Source organism: Taeniopygia guttata, chromosome 3 (assembly GCF_048771995.1).
Source record: "Taeniopygia guttata chromosome 3, bTaeGut7.mat, whole genome shotgun sequence".
Lineage (NCBI taxonomy): Eukaryota > Metazoa > Chordata > Aves > Passeriformes > Estrildidae > Taeniopygia > Taeniopygia guttata.
In genome coordinates, this window is record NC_133027.1 from 22,934,907 (window position 1) to 22,954,268 (window position 19,362).

The 19,362-nt window shown below is 33.7% G+C and overlaps 1 long non-coding RNA gene across 1 annotated transcript in view; it reads right to left on the bottom strand.

Moving 5' to 3' along the window:
• The window catches only part of LOC140683574 (uncharacterized), a 46,061-nt gene extending 27,592 nt beyond the window's left edge, over positions 1-18,469 (bottom strand). Inside the window, exon 1 of the long non-coding RNA XR_012054742.1 lies at positions 18,209-18,469. This is a non-coding gene — a long non-coding RNA (uncharacterized lncRNA). The remainder of the gene's footprint in view (positions 1-18,208) is intronic.
• Positions 18,470-19,362: the final 893 nt, after the last annotated feature.

The following is a 19,362-nucleotide window of genomic DNA, read 5'->3' on the forward strand; positions in this document are numbered from 1 at the left end:
ATTTTATCTCCAATTACCACACAGGGTGTGTTCCTCTGAACTAGCATAAAGCTTATTGTAACTCTCAGAGCAAGGCCTGCCCATGTCATTGTCGCACTCATTCAAGTAATGATGTGAGAGCCCATGCACAATCAACACAAAGTGCTAGTTTTCAAATGTGATAACACTGATAAGTCATTTTGCAAAACTGTTCATAAAAATGTTTGTTGTGTGTGCCCGCTGTTCACAGAAGATGATGGAAACTTTAATTCATGGCAATAGAGTGACCATTCTAATGAGAATAGATAGAAATAGTGTTCAATATGCTGGGCAAAAAGTGCTTATTGAATGTCCCAACACAAAATAAAATGAAGTCTTGCACTATAGTTCTATAAAATTTTAGAACATTTTTATGGAAATAAATCTCTTTTAGATAAGATTTTCTTCACAACTAGTCTTTACTAGTTGCTTACTAGCTACTTTACTAATGTAAAATTGGATCATAATCCTTGGACAGTGTTGGCTTCCTGCTGTAGCATAATGCATGTGCTCATAGAGTTTTTTTCCTGCTATCATAGGTCTTTCAAGAGATACTAAATCCCATTATAAATACAAACTGGAATAGGAGTGAACACTACCTTATTATTAACCTATTACTGCATATCCTTTTTTTTTTTTTACCTGAATAATTAACTGAGAGGCAGAAGTCCATCATTATGGTACAGAGCATACAACAGAATTAGAGTGTTAAAAGACACCTTCAAAATGCATTTAATCCTTTTTCTACTATAATTAGCTATAATTACTATTGTAGAATAGTTCTGATAATATACTAATTCCTTTAACTACCAGATACTGGTGGCAAGCAGTTACCAGAACATTGTATAATTATGTGTTTGTGTCTGTAAGTATATGGGACTTCCAGTACATAATTGTTGGAATAGAACTAACTAACTAAACTAACTAAAACTAACTATTAATGAAAAATTTATTTCAGAAAAAGCTGTTCTAATAAATGTTAACTGCAATATCAGGAAGCCACAGGCTGAGGACCATTACAGAAAAAAAGGAATTTATCAGGGGTCCCCAAAAGTACAAAATTAAATGGTAGCAAAGGCCTTTAAAAAAATTGATGAATCCAGAGACCCCTTGCCCCCTCAACAATGATCAATTACTGATTATTAAAGAAAAGAAACCTTGGGAGTTAAGTAGAATTTGTTTCAAGAATAATAGAGAGAAACAGGGAAACATATCCAAGATAAAAAGTAAGTCACACCATACATGGATTTAAAACTGTGTGCTGAATCCATGAAGAAGGATGTTAAGGTGTAATACACATTACAAAATATAAAAAGAAATCACTCCAAGCAGAGTAAGGAGTAAGAAATCATCAGGATTAAGTTCTTTTGAGAAATAACTTGAGACTCACTCACACCCTCTATCTTCCTTTGAACACAGAGGACTGTAGGAAGTGTGTGCATAAACAAGAGGATAAAGAAACCAGCAATTTTAACGGTATAGTTATTGGAAATGAGCTGCAAGAATTAGAAAATTTGGACTATACCTTTGTAACAAGACTAATAATAATTCTTTTATTGGATTTTTAAAACTTGAATTTCACTAAGTACTTGGCTTTGCATCTAAGGGGTTTTTCTTCATCCTACATAAAGTCCACATGGTGCTTTCTTGTGATAACCTACCACAGACTGTTAAACCTACATTTGTTTCTGTCGCCTTCTAAGTGTTCCATTCTTGAAGACAAGAAGCAACAGCTCTAACTGTCCACGGGTTCATTTCTCTATAATTTTCTACATGTTTGGTGTGTGTCATTCCCCTGTGTGTTTCCCCCACCCAAGCCTATTGTGTTACAGAGAAAAGGTTACATCCTTCATTTTTAAAGCAGCAAAATACACTCTTCTTCTTAATCTTGAAGACTGTGATGGTATGCTGTAAATAAGAACTTAATCTGCTTTGGTTCAATGGCAACCCAGTATTTCTTCTTAAGCTGATAGTGGAAAGGAAAACAGTTCATTTTATTGAACCTACTGAACGTATTTGAAAAGTAGCAGAGAATCCCATTAGTTTCTAGCTAGAGTATTTAAAGTGACTTTTGTCAGTCCTGACTCAAAAATCAAAATTTCTAGAACAGTGATCACATGCATTGATCTCCTCTAAATTTTAAAAAATTTGTTCACATCTTAGAAATGCACAAGCTGTAATAAGTTTCCCAAAATGTAACACAGTTTCTCAGGAGAAGTTTTATCATTGCTAAGGATTATCTTTAGGTTGTACTCTTACACATTCCATAACGGCATTTGCATTCTCCGCAGCAGCGTAATCTTCCTCATTCACAAGTCCTCTGATTCATACTGTAAGCTTTTTCTTCAGTATATCTTTTTCTTTTTTCTGCACTGTTATAGACAATTGTTTTTGTACCTAGTAGTTAGAATTGTAACTTAAACACATTTGTTATCCTTTCTGTCTGGGAATTATTTGAAGCTCCTTAAAATATTAAAAAGTTAATCAATAGGAATGAATTCAACACATTCTCGTGTTGATTTACACAAGAATGAACAGTAAATATGACCCCAAACTTAGCTTTCTACTTATTTTACAGCAGTTTTCTGCAAAAATTTTGCAGGTAGTTACATTAATCACTTTGTCTATAAAACTGCAGTCTGGGGTATATAAATAAACTACATCTTAGATCTAAACTGAAACAAAGAAAAGCAAATTATCACATACACTTATCTCAGTTGTAATAGCAGCTTACTGTAGGTCATAAAATCGAAGATTTAGAGTAAAAATCTGACAAAATACAGGAGCTTTCCAGAGAGAACATGAAGAGGTACATTAGCAAATCTAATCAAGTCATCAGTATGCACTGACTTGGTAAGAAGTCTTTTAAAATCATTAACCAGTGATCTATAATTCATATCTTGGTTGACATCTACACCCACATTGCTGTGAGGGAATTCATAAGTATAAATATCTGCAATGGAAAGATGGCAAATATTTTCTCATATCATCTACTTAAATGTAATGCTGCAAATTGGTAAAGAGTATTTGAAATATAATGTTAGGGATGTTTTCTTATATCAACAACTGTACCATTCCAAGAAATCAAATCTTTAACTATTTCCTTGAGTCAATTCTTTGACCCAAATCTTATTGCTTCATCCTTTGCTTCTGCTAGAGGTAGCAATGACTGTGATGTGAGATAATTTGAGGCTCTGGGTACAATATTGATAAGACTATTTTAAGTTCTTCTCAAATTTTGGAATTCAAGCCATGCAAGAGGTGGGATTGCTAGAACTACTGCACTTCAGAGAAGGACATAAAATTCCGGATTTGGAGAAATGTGAGATGCGCAAAACCAAACTTAGTATGTGAATAAAAGACTTAATTAAATTGTCTAAACACAGGCATGTCTGTGGTGCTCCAAAAGAGCTGAGAGAACACGTGGTTGGCAGATACAGCACCACATCTACAGGGGATCTGCAGCTGTGCACAAGCTGGCTTAGTTACCTAAGATTGTAATAAGTGGGATTTAGCATCTGTGCAACAGGCAAGATCCAGCATATTGATCTTTCCTGACTATAATTGGAATTTTAAGACAGTAAACATCTATCTATGTAGATGTCTATATTTGATCTTTACTTTGTGATCTGAATCCTCCCATGTTAGACCTGTGAGTTGAATTTATTAATGAATTGCAATTTTAGAAGGGACCCATCTGGTGTTTTTAGAGCTGTTGTGGATTTCTACCCTGTTATGCAGCAGGGGAAATGTTTTATCTAGTCGCATGGGATCATAGAAAATTTCTTCACCTAATCACCTAATCTCCTTTTTGTAATTGAAGGAAATTTCTTCTCCAGCATGTTTTGCTACCTATTTGTTTTAATGGTTCATTTACGACTGCCAGTAAGTGAAAAGTCTTGTTTCACTCAGTATTTGGTTTTGATAGCATTTATATAGACTTTATGAACCATGAGAAGCATAGAGTTAATTTAGAACATCACATATTGCTTCGTGGTCTTACAGTCATTGAAATTTGCCATGGTTTCAGTAGCCCTTACCCTAAACTAAACCAAGAATACTTGGTTCAGGAAATTTGGGTTCAGTCACTGTCCAGAATGTCTTGTTGAAGAATTTGGAGGACATCTCACCATGAAAGTTTTAGTACATACCTTAACAAAGGTTATGGTGCTGAATGGAGGCACATTGTTAGTCTTGTAGTACTCGCAAAATCTAGGATCATTGTGAGACTGATTTAGACACAGGGATTGACCCCTACATGGAATTCAATTCAGTTTATTCAGATCAGTGAAAACACATGCCAGTCTTGGCTTGTATGAAATCATATTATAATAAAATCTTTTTTTTTTTCTTTTTAAACAGCTCTCTTTGCCTTCTCTTTAACATCATATTAATTTTCTCTAGACAACTCTGTCCACAGGTTTACTTGTTGGAATTAAAATATCTACATCTCTTTACTAAAACTAGAGTTTTCATTTGCAGCTAAATGATTTTGGCTGTCATAGGCAAAGGATAACTAAAATATTGAAGCATATTGATTCTGCACCTTACATTAAATTTTTTGGAAAACAATGTAGTCTTTTAATAAAAGAAATAATAGAATTATGGAAAAATTAAGGTAGGAAAGGACCTGTACGCTGGTTTTAGCACAACAAAAAAATTCTGAGAAAGAAGGGGACATTTCAGAGTTAGGGTGTTGATCTTCCTAAGTCACTGTTATGCATGATGAAGCCCTGCTTCCCTGGGGATGACTGAACCGCTGCCTATCCATGGAAAAGAATGAATCAATTCCTTGGATTATTTCACATGCAACTGTGGTTTTTGCTTTATATATTAAATTATCCTTATTTTGACCCATGAGTTTGTCATTTTTACTCTTCAGATTCCCTCCCCATCCCACTGTGAGGGAGTGAGAGTGTGCTTGTGTGGGGCTGAGCTCTGGCTGGGATTAAACCATGACAACCTCTTATGATCATGTGGTCCAATGCCCTGCTCAAGCAGGATCACCTAAATACCAGTGGACCAGGATTATCTTTAAATACTCCTTCAGCATCTCCAAGAACTGATATTTTAAAAATCAGCAGATGATCAAGTTGTGACAGTGCTTGGTCACCCTCACAGGGAAAAAAGCATTTCCTGGTGTTCAGAGAAAACCTCTCTCATTTCACTTTAAGCCCCTTGCCTCTGGTCTTATCATCGGGTAGCACTGAAAGAATCTGTCTCAATCTTTCTGCAGACCCTCCCTTTAGTTGTATGAAAATAATTTCTCTTTTTGAAGTCTGTTATAAATTTATGGGTACTTCCTACTTTTGTTCCAGAGGTGTTCAGCAAAACAGTTAAAAAGCAAAATCCCTGTCTTGGTAAAAGAAATATGCAAAAAAAAGATAAGAACTAAAAACCTACAAGGAGACAACTATACCACATATTTTAGAGAGTGTTTGGCTTGAATTTTATGTTTTGAGCACAGAGAAAAAACAAATTTCTCCAAAAATAAGTGTCTAATTTTCATTCAAAACAAGAGAAAACAAGGCAATAAGCCTCTTGAGCTGGTTTTTTTTTTCCTATCTGTAATTGGTACAGCACATATTCAGGAGCTTTTGGACATCCACAAGGACTCCTGGTCTATTACAACTAGCTGTCTTCTGAAGGTAAAGGGCTACTGAATCACAAGTAGATTCTCCTCCTGCCTTTTTTTTTAACCTTTTTTTTTTTTTTTAAATAAGTATCCAATATTTTGAGTCCTCACTGAAGTTTTGACATAGTCTGATGGAAGCAAGACAATACAAAAATGCATGGGGCAGATATACAGCAGCATGGGATGTTTTTTTGTCTTTTGCAATGGAGACATTCTGGAGGGAAGGATCCAATGGTCATGAGACCAGAAAGATCTTTATTCTGACATATCTGTGAATGACAAAACTAGAGTCCCAGTCTGCTCTCTAAAACATCTGTATGCTTTTCACTGAAAGGCTTAACACCAAAGGGTTAAAAGTGGTATAAAAATTGCATTTTTAATTGTAATTATATGACACATTCTTTTCTTCAGCATCTAACAGAGATGCAGTGAAAGCAGCCATACTTATTCTGACTGGGATGAATTTTCCATACCTGGCTAGATACATTACCTCTTAAGTCATGGCACTTACTGGCCAATGATAAACTTACTCCATCAGCTGAAGAGTTTAAATATAGTTTTCATTCCATTAAAAATGTCCAATGCCAACCTGTTAACAAAGTATGTAAGTTTAAAAATCTCTTCTGAAGGTATTTGAAAAATTTTTGTTGTTCAACATTCAAATTATATTAAGGGACCTTTCTGCTTATACCTTATCATATCTCTAGTTCTCAAATGAAACAGTATTTAAATGTATTACTTGGGTTAGAATCATATGTGAAGAGTCTGAAAAGAGAAAAAGCTGCAAAAACAAATCTATGGAATCCTCTTATCCTAGTTTTTCTTGATGCAAATATAAATTTACAGGAACATTTTTATAAAGTAATACAATGACAACCCGACACTTTATAAGAAAACAATCTTCACCATGCTATTCTTTTCCTCTTGGAAAAGAATTACAGACTTATTATTAGACAATAGACACTTTCTTAGACCAAATATAAGACAATAAAGAGCTAGTTAATTTTTCTGAATGACTGGCAAGTTTTAAAGAACAGAGCTGTGAGAGTGCAGCAGTGATAAAATTTAAAAGAGCAATAGTTTTGATGTTGAATTGTGCACATTATTTATAGGTAGTAGATAACAGAGTGGGGAGGGAGTTTATGAATTAGATTTATTTCAACAAATCAAACCCAGATTTTTAAATTGTTGATAAACTTATTAAAATTCCAACTCTGAAATAGTCTATAAAAATAATATTTGAGTCAGTAGTATGCAGTTTATTTTACTACATTATTATATAATATGGTAAGCAATTGTTTTATTTTAAATTTTTACAGGGTAATTTTATCCTTAGTTCTCTTCTTACAACTTCATAAGTAGTTGCATGACTAAGAGCTGAAAGCTAGTGAAATGGGAGACGCATCAAATCAACGACTTGTCCAACATGTAAGCTTAAAATACAACAGTTCTAGCAAGAACTCTGGTCATTTGCTTGGTGTGTATAAAATTATTAAGGTTTCTAACCAATATTTTTTTTTTCTTTAACAGACAGTTTAATATTCAATGTCTAATAATATTATTACAGGACCTTGCCTTACTTTTAAATCTGCTGCAATATGTGCCAAAACATTACCAATATTAAGATGTAATAGACATGACATATGAAAAGCTTCTCTTTTGAGTTCTTCTTTGAGAACCATAAGGTCTTTGATTCTTTTGATATAACACAGTGGTTTAATGTTCTCTTCATTTCTGAGAGTTCCATGTTGCCTCATGCTGATCTCATCATTATTGTACAAACGTTTATTAATAATTCCTCTTGTTATTCTTGCCCCATATATTCTTATTAAAAAGCTGTCTACATTTTTATTGCCTAGAGAGCTTTTCCTTTTTGTCTAGAGACAGATATTTTATCTGCATTTTTCCAGTCTTAAGTACTTATTTCAATACCTATTTAAGTCAGTTTAAACAAAACAACATTGCATTTAGATATTTGTGCAATAAATGAATATTTTTCATTACACTCAATTTTTCATCTTTTTGATGGTTCTTGGAATTTTGCTAACATACATAACATGTAGATTTTCATGAATGTGCCCAATAATCCTTTAAAGGTCTTGCTGCAATACAATCCTGACCTTAATTTCTTTTACCTGTAATTTCAGGTTATTGTTTCTGGAATATTTACATTCCTCTCTTATCACTGACTTTTCTAAATTGTAGATTTCTCCATGTTACTTTCATTCTGTTCATAAGAAGAACATTTCAATCTTGTTTCTATTTCATGATCTGAACTTGATAAAATAATTACCCCACAACTTTTCTCAGTTTAATACCTGTGATGATGAAAGCAAAAAAAAGAAAAAGAAATCAAGCATTAGTACTTATTCATTTTTAAAATGTTCCCTTTTGTGTAAAGCACACTAGTTGTTTTATTAGAGTCAATTGCCTGCATATCTGAACCTCACAGTACTTATTTCCCAATTTTTGGGGATTTGAGGGGAGGAGTATCATTTCCCTCTCCTGACAGTAAACATGTTCTTGCTTTATTCAACAGTTTTAAAAACAACAAAGTAATTTTAATTAAGAAAGATATTTTTGAAGTGCAGTCAATATAATTCCTATTGTTTTACCACAGATAGGAGTTATTTTTCATGTACAGATATATCAGTTTGTTCTCACTTCCTTTCCTTCTGTCTCAATGGCGGCCAGTACTTTCACTCTGGAGAGTATCATTTCCATGGGACTTAGAGATGTTGTCTATTTCATATTACAGCTAAGAAATATGAATCAGGAAATCATGTATGAACAGTTGCTACAAAGAATTAAGAAAAAATCAAGAAGTTGTGACTTCTAGGTCAAAATATCTAGAAATTAATAATGAATTAGTGCTTTCTTCAAAAGATTGGCTATCTATTCTTACACAGTAAGAGAAGAAAACATCTAAATTTTATGTAAGAAAAGGTCTTAGAAAAATACATACTAACAGCCCTGCATTTGAGTACAGTTTTCATACAGATTTATGGCTTGGTAAAAAAAAATCAATGTCAAATGACACCCAAAGTAAAAGAAAATCTATATGAATTTATCCAAGAAAATTACAGTAGATAGAAAACTGATGAAGTGACATTTAGACATAGGTTGAAAAAAAATGCTTCCAAGATCAAAAAAATTCCATTATCCTTTGAGGATTATATATAAAAAAAATTAATCTGCTTATAATGCATGATATTGACATCCTAGCTTTTGATTCACAGCATAGGGTATGTCTATTTACTTTCAATATTATTTTGTTTAGAAACCCTGTGTGAGCTTTATTTAATTTAAAAAGTAACTATGCAAAATTTATTAAAATAAAATATCTCAAAATAGCTCTCTGTGTGAAAATTTGTATTAAAAAGAAATCAAACTCTGTTTACCATATGATCCCCTCAAAAGAAGTAAAATTAATATGAGCATTAAAAATAAAAAAAAAGAAAAAATCCCATACTTTTTCATCTTAGTCTTTGCAAAAGAATCTTACTGCATGAACATGCTAAAATATATAGTGGGACAGTTCTTAAACAATAAGATCAACTATACATGACCTTTGCCAGAAGTTCATCTTTAAAAGCAGCACACTAACTTACATCTGCATGGATAATAAACACTGAGAAAATATTACTCTGGATGACATTGGATTTCAGCATGTAAAAATATCTTTACCTGCCGTAATTTGAAGAAAAGTCAAGAAAAATTAAACAAGAGTGGTAAGTGTAGGAAGAACCACTGCACCTGAGACTAAAAAATAAAATACAGCAACTTGAGACTTTAATAGGGGAGAAATTATCGATATTTTAGTGTACTACTTTCCTAGTTCAAACATGGACGTTACATCACATCTAAAATAGCATATCTCACTATATTGTTTTGTTCACTACAATAAGATATTTGTATAATTGAAATCCACTTAATGTTCTAACCATATTGCATTTTAGGGGTCCTTGATAAAGATTATGCTGTCAGCTTGTTATATGTCTAAGAATCTGATTTCTTCAGGGATTTCTTCATAAATAGTGGAGTTTGTTTCTAGTTTTTGTTGTTGCTTTGAGAAGCATATATCCAGAGCTTTCATTATTAAATGAAATACTTAATGAATATAATGGTGGTATTGAAGACAAAATTCACACTGTTGTGTGGAACAACAATTTTATGTAAGCCAATGTATTAAGTGTTAGAAAAAGCAAAAGCCAAGCCATCCATACACTGCTTCAAAAAGAAAAAAAAATTAGTCCAAGAAATAAAATCCCTAATAGGTCTTTTTTTTTCTTTTAACTTTTTTTTTTTTTAAGAAACAAATGAAGGGGATAACATAATTATACATGGCATAAGAAAATATTAATGAAGGACTGTGTCCCTTGGGAGGAATCCCATACTGGCGTAGGAAAACAGCAAGGAAAAAAGTGTAGCAGAGGTGAAATGTTACTGATTTCAATTCCTATAACCTATCCCCCTAAGCCATTCGTCAAAGAAAGAGGGAGGAGAAAAATTAGGGGGGGAGGAATGAAAAGTGAAGAGTAACTTTGGGGGAAAATGGGCAGTAAGGGAAAGGTACTTTAGGTTTTTTCTCTGTTTCTTACTATCCTGCTCTGTTTTTATTGAAGTACATTAAATTAACGTTCCTCAAGTTGAATTTGTTTTCCTCAAGCCACTAATTGAAGAGTGCCTGGATTCATGGAGTTTTCCTGCTTATTTCTCCTGTCCATCTTGCCGAGGTGAGAGTAAGAGAGCGGCTGGGTGGGTCTGTTAGCCAGTCAAGGTTAATCCACCCCTCCTGCCTTGATCTCTCCAGCAGTGAACTCTCAAACGTGCTGATCTCTCTAGTACTCAACCCAAGCTTTTGGCCTCCCCAGTATTTGGCTCCCAGAACTCTTTCTGCTCGCTGGTGAGTCTGATTTTCTTGTAGTGATTGCCCACATTGACCTACACAACCACAACCTATGTATATTTTACTAAGTATATGAATAGACAGTAAAACTTCTCAATTTCAGAAGACTTATGCAAGAACTTAAGTTATCTAAAGGGAGTTCATGTAGCAATCTCAATTACATGAGATATTTCTCAGCTGATACAAAAGACATTCTCTATTTGTACTTTTTATTTCTGTCAGCTAGTTTACTATGACTCATTTTAAGCAGAATTATAATCCTCTTTTCTCTGTAAAAAATGAAGTTGCTGATAAATTTGGAAATGTGAAAAAAAATGTAAGTAGCATAACATTGGACAAGAAATAACTTGTTATAAAATGCAGACATATATATGTTAAAATAAGAACACTCTAGCAAAACCTGCGACAACTTTTCTTTTCTCTAAAGATTTCCACTGTTTTAGGACTTCTCTTAAAATAACTTAAACATTTCTAACATGGATTTATGACAAGCCAGATAATAGTGATTGCAAGATAAAACCTTTTATCCAGAAATATCAATATCCTTGAACAACATTACAAAACAAATATACCAGCCATTAAGACTTTATTAGTTTTGTCCCTTTAAAAAGTAGATAATGGACTTTAATTATTTTCCATAACTTGTATGACAAGTGTATTCACTATAAAAGAAAATATTTCAGTTCTTTATAGACATATTCAAGTATTCTGAACTATCCACAGGAATTCTTGAAGATAACCCTTTAAAAGCCCCCACAAAATCTTGATGTTATCAACATCGCAGTAACAAGAAAATACTTGAATCAGAATTGAAAACTGATATATATGACATATGGTACAAACACCTTACAAGTCAATATTACCCACCATTCATGTAGTTATCTAAATATCAGCTTCTTTGAGACTCTCATGCTGGTTTGTGCACATAAAACATTAATCTGGATTTACTGGCTTGCTTTGAAGTTCAATAAATTTGAAAATTTATTCAGTGAACAGAATTGGTTTTATAGTCTTATGATTGTGTGCAAGAAGAAAATCCAAAGTATTAATTTCGAAGTTCAAACTATAAAGAAAGAAACCAGAAGAAACAGCTTCCTTTTTTTTTCTTTTTAATTAATGCAAGTAAACACAATGGAATAAAACTGTGAAATTCAACATAAAGAATTTATAAAAAAGGTGGACATTGTTTAACTATAACTTCAAATCTCACTTAAGCCTAGGCATGTGAGCTTTTCTCCAGATTCTCCAAACACTGGTGATTTATTCTGCAAGTGAGAACATGTAAACTTCTGAAAATAATGAGTGTTCCCTTATTTCAGTCTAAATAAAAAATGTGGAATAATTTTGATTCTCTTTCAGAACACTTATTTTGGGAATAAACATTATTAATATCAGTTAGATTCATGTTAATGGTGAAACAGATGATATCAGAAGCATTGAAACTCCAGAATAAATCTGGAGACAAAGAAAAAATGTAAGTAAAACATTTAAGTAAAGCATTTAGGCAATTTGTACACACTTTTAAACACATGTGGTCCACCAATATTTAACTGTGTTTTCATCTTGGGTAGTACTGACATATCTCGAACTACCAAACAAGGGAGCATTTTCACTGTACAGAGGCTTTCAAAACTGTACATTTCAAACCTGTACAGTAAGATAATCAAATCATCAAATCTTACAGTAAAAAAAAGGCCCTTGCCAAAGCTTGTGCTCTCAGATGTCAAAGATGTCTTTATAATGCTCTTTTACCTGTATATCTTACAATATTTATTAAATTTGAAAAAAAAACCAGTATGAATTAAAGTAAAAATAAAAACCGTATCATTTTAACATTAGATTTAGTCTCCATAATATTGTTCACACTGCTGGTGTGCTTTTCTGTCTTAATATACCTTTTAAAAGCCATTACTGTAATTCTGTGTTGCATGGCATTTTGAGTAGCCTTTTATACCTGTGCAAATGAATGAAAACTGAATGTAATTTTATTAGCTTCTGATTAATGCATTGCTTGCTCAGCAGTAAATCCTCAGAGAGGGGACAGGACTGTAAATTGTCATGACAATCATCTTTGTCATGAGAAGGGTAGAAGTGGTGAATGAGTTTGTAATGGTATTATCATCATGTCTGGTCTTTTATACATTTTTCTCAGTGTCTCAGTTTCAAATGGTTTTAGCTATCTTATTTGCATTAAAGTCAGCTGGAGTCATGTGGTTTTAATCCCACATGCCACTAGGGAATACAAGTGAAATGATTATGGATAGTATAATTGCATAAGAATTTACAGAATCACAGAATATTCTGAGTTGCAATAGACCCACAAGGATCATCAAGTCCAACTCTTAAGTGAATGGCCCTTATATTGCTTCCAGTAGATTTCTCATCGGTGTTATATGTGTAGATTTCTTTGTGTTTAAAATATGATTTCTCTCTGGTATGAAACAAATTAAAAATAACCAATTTTGGAAGTACTTTTATAGTGAGTATGGACAGTTTTTTTGATTCTGGAAGGCTAATATCTACAAAATTCTAATAAAACTACAGTAAACAGGTACACTAGAATGTCTGGTGTAATAATTGAGTGATAATAGCAGGATTCTGCTATCTTATGAGGTTACGATCCTGTTCCCAAACTATGAGGCGGAAGAATGAAAACTTTATTCCAATATCAGAAGTACATTATTGCCTCATGAAACAGTGCAATAGCATATTACTGGTAAGACATGATTAGTATTAGTGTTACTGTAGCTTTTTGTACTTTTAAACTGTTTAGGCAGCTTAGTGAAAATCTGATCAGAGCTATATGTAATTTATGGGTGCGCAGGGTGAGATGGTAATAAGTTTGGTACTGGATAAATACCTAAAACAACACAAAACTGGAAGAAACTGTTCTGTCAACTACTACTTTGATAATATATTCACATAATTTTGGAAGGAAAGTGAAAAACAAGAGTAATAACACTCTTTTTCTGTTTGCATACAGCTGTGGGACTGTTGACTTACACTGCCTTTAGTCACTCAGTAAAGTAAATGCGTAAAGCAGAAAATGCTGCCTTAGGGTTGATCTGCAAGCATCTACATTTTTCACTACTCATGTGAATAGTCATAATGAAGTCAATGCAGCTACTCAGATATGTAAATTTAGCCATACATATTACGATTCAGTGTCAGGATTGTAATTCCCTGTTGATCTTTGATCATTTTGATATTAGAAAATATGAATAAACTCTTCTCATTACCAAAGTAAAGCAAAATGAACCTATATGGAAGGCAATCACTGGCTGTAGATTATCCACGGGAGAGTAACACTATGCTAAAGGCCAGTGCACAAAGCAAGTTACATACAGAGAATATGCCATATGCCTTACTTGTCACCTGTAGGCAGGCTACACTTGATTCTTAGTCCAAAACTTTACTATTTCATTATTTTTAAAATAACAAAACTCTTGGCCTTTCTCTCTGTGCTGGAAAGCTACTTTGCTATACCAAAAGTGTGCTTGTGCCTTCACTAATACTCTTTTGATCAGATTTCTTCTGCTGTCCAGCAATTAAACGTCTCAGAAATTACTAGTTTCTTCTCTAGCTGCTTTTCAAAAAGTGGTGAATATCTAACTGGTTGAAGAAGAATGATAAAAATATATTTCCATCTATAGTGAAATATAAGGTTTTTTTAACTTAAATATGTATTTTATGCATTATGGCATCTGTCCAGTTCATGAAAGATTTCACTACAAAAATAATTAAGTATAAAAAATTATGAAAGGATGAGCTACATTTGAGCACATTTTTAATATTCAGAAAAAGAAGAGAAAAATTATAAGATGATCCAACCAACTAGTGTATTCTTTTTGCATTATCTGGCACAAAAATTTCTCTGAGAACAAATCTGTGAGTCTAATTTGTTTTTATTTTGTATGACATGCACTGCTCTCCCTAAATTCTGTTTAACATTCTTCAGTCTTTTTCCCATGACCAGCTTACTCAAACTGCACATAGGCTATAAATTACTTAGAGTTAAGCTACTACTGTGGAAGATTAGGTTTTTTTCAGCAAAAACAAAATGCTGGTTACTGCTGACACAACAGACGCTGTCTCTTTTCACCTTCAGCTAGATACTGCAAGATGACAGTGTCATATTTCAGTATTTGTGAAGGCAATAGAATACTTTGCTTTTCACATCAGTGTCTAACTATTAAATAATTAATCCTACACAATCCCTGTGAGGTTGATAAGTATTATCCTTCTCTTATAGATGAGACAGTAAACATCAAAATCTAAATTCTACTGACGTCAGAAGAATGTTATTAAGGATTTTATAGATCACAAAGTTAAAGAGTCTCTATCTCCTAATTCTGTGGCCAGTTGAATGGCCTAAACTAACTAATAATAAACACATTTTTAGTGCTTTTCTTGCAGAACCACAGATGATCCCCAAACTTACCAGATTCAAAAGGGTATAATTTATCTGCTGCATATGATCTCCTCCAGAAGGCTATAAAGACATGAACTGCGTAAATTTTCCTCTCTAACAGTTATATTTGCCAGTTCTTTCCTTTTTCCATTGAAGGAAAAAGCAATACAGCCTAAAGCCCATTTATTATTTAGGAGAAGTGAGAAGTTATTTAAATCTCTGTTTAATTAATCCTTTTTAGGATTTATCATTCAATTACTTTTGTGCGATGCAGCATTTGCCTATGGTAAGATTTAATACATGCAGTTTGGCACATGGTAAATGTAGAAAAACAATAGAATTCTTAGTATTTTAGCATGTTATTCAAAGAGCAGCACTGCAAGCTGAATGCCAGCTGCTAAACATCAAGCTGGTGAGACAATGATATCTGGGAACTGGGTGATGTAGGCCTGTAGAAATCTGATTCAACATGTAACTATTTTAATGTGTTGTCATACTAATAGTATACTGATCAAATAAAAAGTGAAATATCCTACACTTTATCATGCATTTCCAGAATATTTTTATTATCTTTCTACCTCTAACAAACACTTCTTTCTAGCAAATCTAACCTTGCCAGTAAATTTTAAAAAAATATGATATATTAAGGCCAGCTGACACAGAGGGTTTTCATGGAAATTCTTAGTCTCCTAAGTAAATAAGAAACATATATAAATTGTTTATCAGGAGTTATCTGTGGCCTAGAATTTTTGGCAGGATTTCTAATTGGGAAAAGAAAATTCTGAATAATTTTAATCAGTTGAAATACAGCATCCAGCATGGCTTCTGGCTTTAACCTGTAAGCATAAATATAGCCAAAGGAACCAGTGACATATGTCACTATTCTGTCAGATAAGATTCTGTCCACATTTTACCTGCCTACCCAATCTTGTCTGCAGGAGTAAATGCAAGATAGGATTGGAAGATCTCTGGCTGAGAGGTGTTATAGGAAGTAATAAGTGGATCTGCATCTCTAAATGCGTGTTGTTATGCATACAGTTTACAAAACTACCTTATTAACATGAAAACAAAAAACAACTAACCAACCAAAATACTCAGGGGATAACTCAGGTTTTGGGTGCCATTTTCTTACAGTTATTGATCTTTGATTATGGCTGATACCTTAAGTGTACAGCATAAGAATGGGTGTTTCATCCCACCTCATGCTAGATGTCTGTAGCATGCCAATCATCTAGATTCCCTGTAAAAAGCCTGAAGGAGAGAGGGGGAAAATTTTTTTAGACCATGAGTCATTTTGTCCTCAAGTGACTGCTAAAATCAAGTAAAATCAGACTGTGTTGAAGAATCTATGTGTCCCTAATGTCCACGGAGAAGACCTTTATACAGGATAAATAGATAGTTGCAGACATCTAAGTGAATTTAATTTCCCTCAAGGAGTCTGGGCAACGATGTGATTGGCAGAGTACTTTGAACAGTAGAGGGCATTACTCCGACAGGGAAAGGAGCTAAGTGCTTTCCTGACATTGGTTTTTGGAAAAGGTATTTGACTTTCAAGACTTGTATCTGGACCCATGCTAAATAAAGCATTGCAGCAAGATATCTAGGGAGTTAAGAAAATGTATTTCTCCATCTTATAAATATACTAAGTGTTGGCATGTCTTTCAGCAGAGTTCTATCATCAAGCATTTCTGGTTTACACTGTTGTAACAGCTGATCTAACAAATGCTATTACCTTTCCTTGGTTTGTGTTATTTACATAAATACTTGTACTATGAAATCTGCTGTAGCCTCATTTTCCCACAACCATATTTTATGTCTTCAGAATTATTCTTGAGAATTTTGTAGCCTAATGACTTTGATTTATTATCCATAGAGGTGTGTATATTATGCCAATAATAAAGGAAAAAGTCAGTCCAGAGAAACACATAAAATGTTTTAGTACACAGGGGACCATGTTGAGATTCACAAACAATAAATTTATTTTCTGATTTAAGGCAAAGCAGCTCTATTCACCCTATAGAGAAAGGCAGAGGGAAAATAAATTCAGTACTTTTGAGGTATTCAGTCTAAAAATCTTTAAGAGTCCATTTATGATTATGAATTGAAAGAGAATTTTTCAAATAATATAACTCACCCAGATATGTATTGGAAGCATGGTAGTAAATTATCCTTAAAGGTCTCTTCCAACATAAACTACTATATAATTCTATGATTCTGTGATAGGTGGAGTTCACATCACCAGTTAGAGCATTATGTACTGCACCCATAATGCTGGAAAATGGAATTTACTGGAGCATACCCCAGATCCTTCTCTGCCGTACAACCTAATCCACTCTGGAGAACATTATTGTTTATTATTATTATTATTTAATAATTATTATATAATAACAATAACAATAACAATAACAATAACAATAACAATAACAATAACAATAATAATAATAATAATAATAATAATAATAATAATAATAATAATAAAAATAATAATAATAATAATAATAATAATAATAATAATAATAATAATAATAATAATAATAATATTTTTAAAAGAACAGGAGCAAGGACTTCAGGGTGGGTTGTGACCAGACAGAAGATTAAGACTCTTCCATGTTCTGGTATACATTTGCTATGACTGTCTACTGGAAAATGAATATTTATTACTGCTCAGGCTCATGATTCAGTTACTGATACTTGAGGCATTACCACATGTGAACACAATCTTAGTGACAGCATATGTGAACACAGCTCATGGCAAATGTAGGACAAAATGAAGTACTTCAGTCACAGTAAAATGCTTTATCCAGCTTGGTTTTCTATGGGCTTTCTGCAGTAAGGAAGAGACATAGTTAAGTAACTGCAGCTCTGTGGATGCACAATAAATTTTTAAACTGCTGTAGCTCCATTGCACATCTACGGCCTCAGAAACTGAGTTATAGTAGGATAGTCTTTATTGTGAGGTGAACTGTGAGGAAGGATCTTAAGTATAAGCTTCCAAAATAGAACAGACAACAATTTTTTTTAAAAAATACTGCCCTTTTTTCCTGGTTTAGGGCAAATTTGGGAGGAAACCTCCGAAAGGGTCCCTCTAGGAAGCAAATTCAAGTGTCCCCTCCACCCACTAGTTCAGGAAATAAAATCTCCTTCAAGAAAAGTGAAAAAAAAATTTGTTTATTTAACAAGCAAAGTACTCAGAAACATGAAAAATTGAATAATCTTAAACAATGGAATCTCTCACTGTTCTGAAGAGATGGCAAATTCAGAAAGTCCTTTCTGTGGGATGTAACTTGGTTCACTCAGTCTCTTATCAGTCGCTCCTGCGCTGGAAAATGCTGCATCCTGGGCTCTGATGGGTCACAGGTGTTTTTGGGTTTTCAGTCCAGAGCAGGACTCATCAGTTCCACGAAAAGCAACACTCTGGGGAACTTCTCTGCCTAAGCTAGCCAAAAACTAACTAAAAGCAAAGGAGAGCTCTGTCCTGCTGTCTGTGCTACAAACAACATGCAGTAGGAGAAAGGGAATTCTGAGGGAGATAAAAATCACACTTCTGCACACACAAACTGTGCATCACTGCTTCCCCCTCTCTTCACTCTAGGATCTAGTTTTAGAGGTGCAGAACTAAATTTCTGTTTCAGTCCTGATGCAACCCTCAGTACGTGAAAACACCACAAGGGAAAAAACCCATAGAGGTGAAGCATTGGTATATAGAAATAAAGCGTTGATTTGTTTAACTAAAACGTGTAGAGTCAGATCAGCTGCTGGCTGACAAGGACTAAGCTTCAGCTTTCTCTCCCATGCTCCTCAATTTAGGGAATTCTTCATGAGAACTATTAAAGTTTACTTCGTTTACAGTTTAGAAGGGGCATTTTGGAGCAGCTGAAGGAGCGGGTGTTATTTAGTCTGGAGAAAAGGAGGTTCAAAGTTGACCTTATCCCTCTCTACAACTGCCTAAAAAGAGGGTGTCGTGAGGTGAAAGTCAATCTATTCTCTCAGATAACAAGTGACAGAACAAAAAGAAATGGCTTCAAGTTGGGCGAGGACAGGTTTAGAATGGATATTAGGAAAACTTTCTTCACTGGAAGGGTGATGTGGAACGTGGGGACATAGTCTAGTGGTGAACATGGCAGTGCTGAGTCAACAGACAGACTCGATGGTCTTCAGGGTCATTTATAATTCTAGTGATTGTATGATTCTATGATGATGATGAAGATAACAACAACAACAACAATAATGATAGGAATAGTAGCAGCAACAGTAAAACTCATTCAGAACCTTTTTGAATGTGGAAACCAATTTATCAAACTCATTGTTTCAAGATAAGGGCCTTAGTAGGAATAACAAGACAGAGAGAGGTATTTGGAGAACGTAGTATTTATATGAAAAGATTCAATG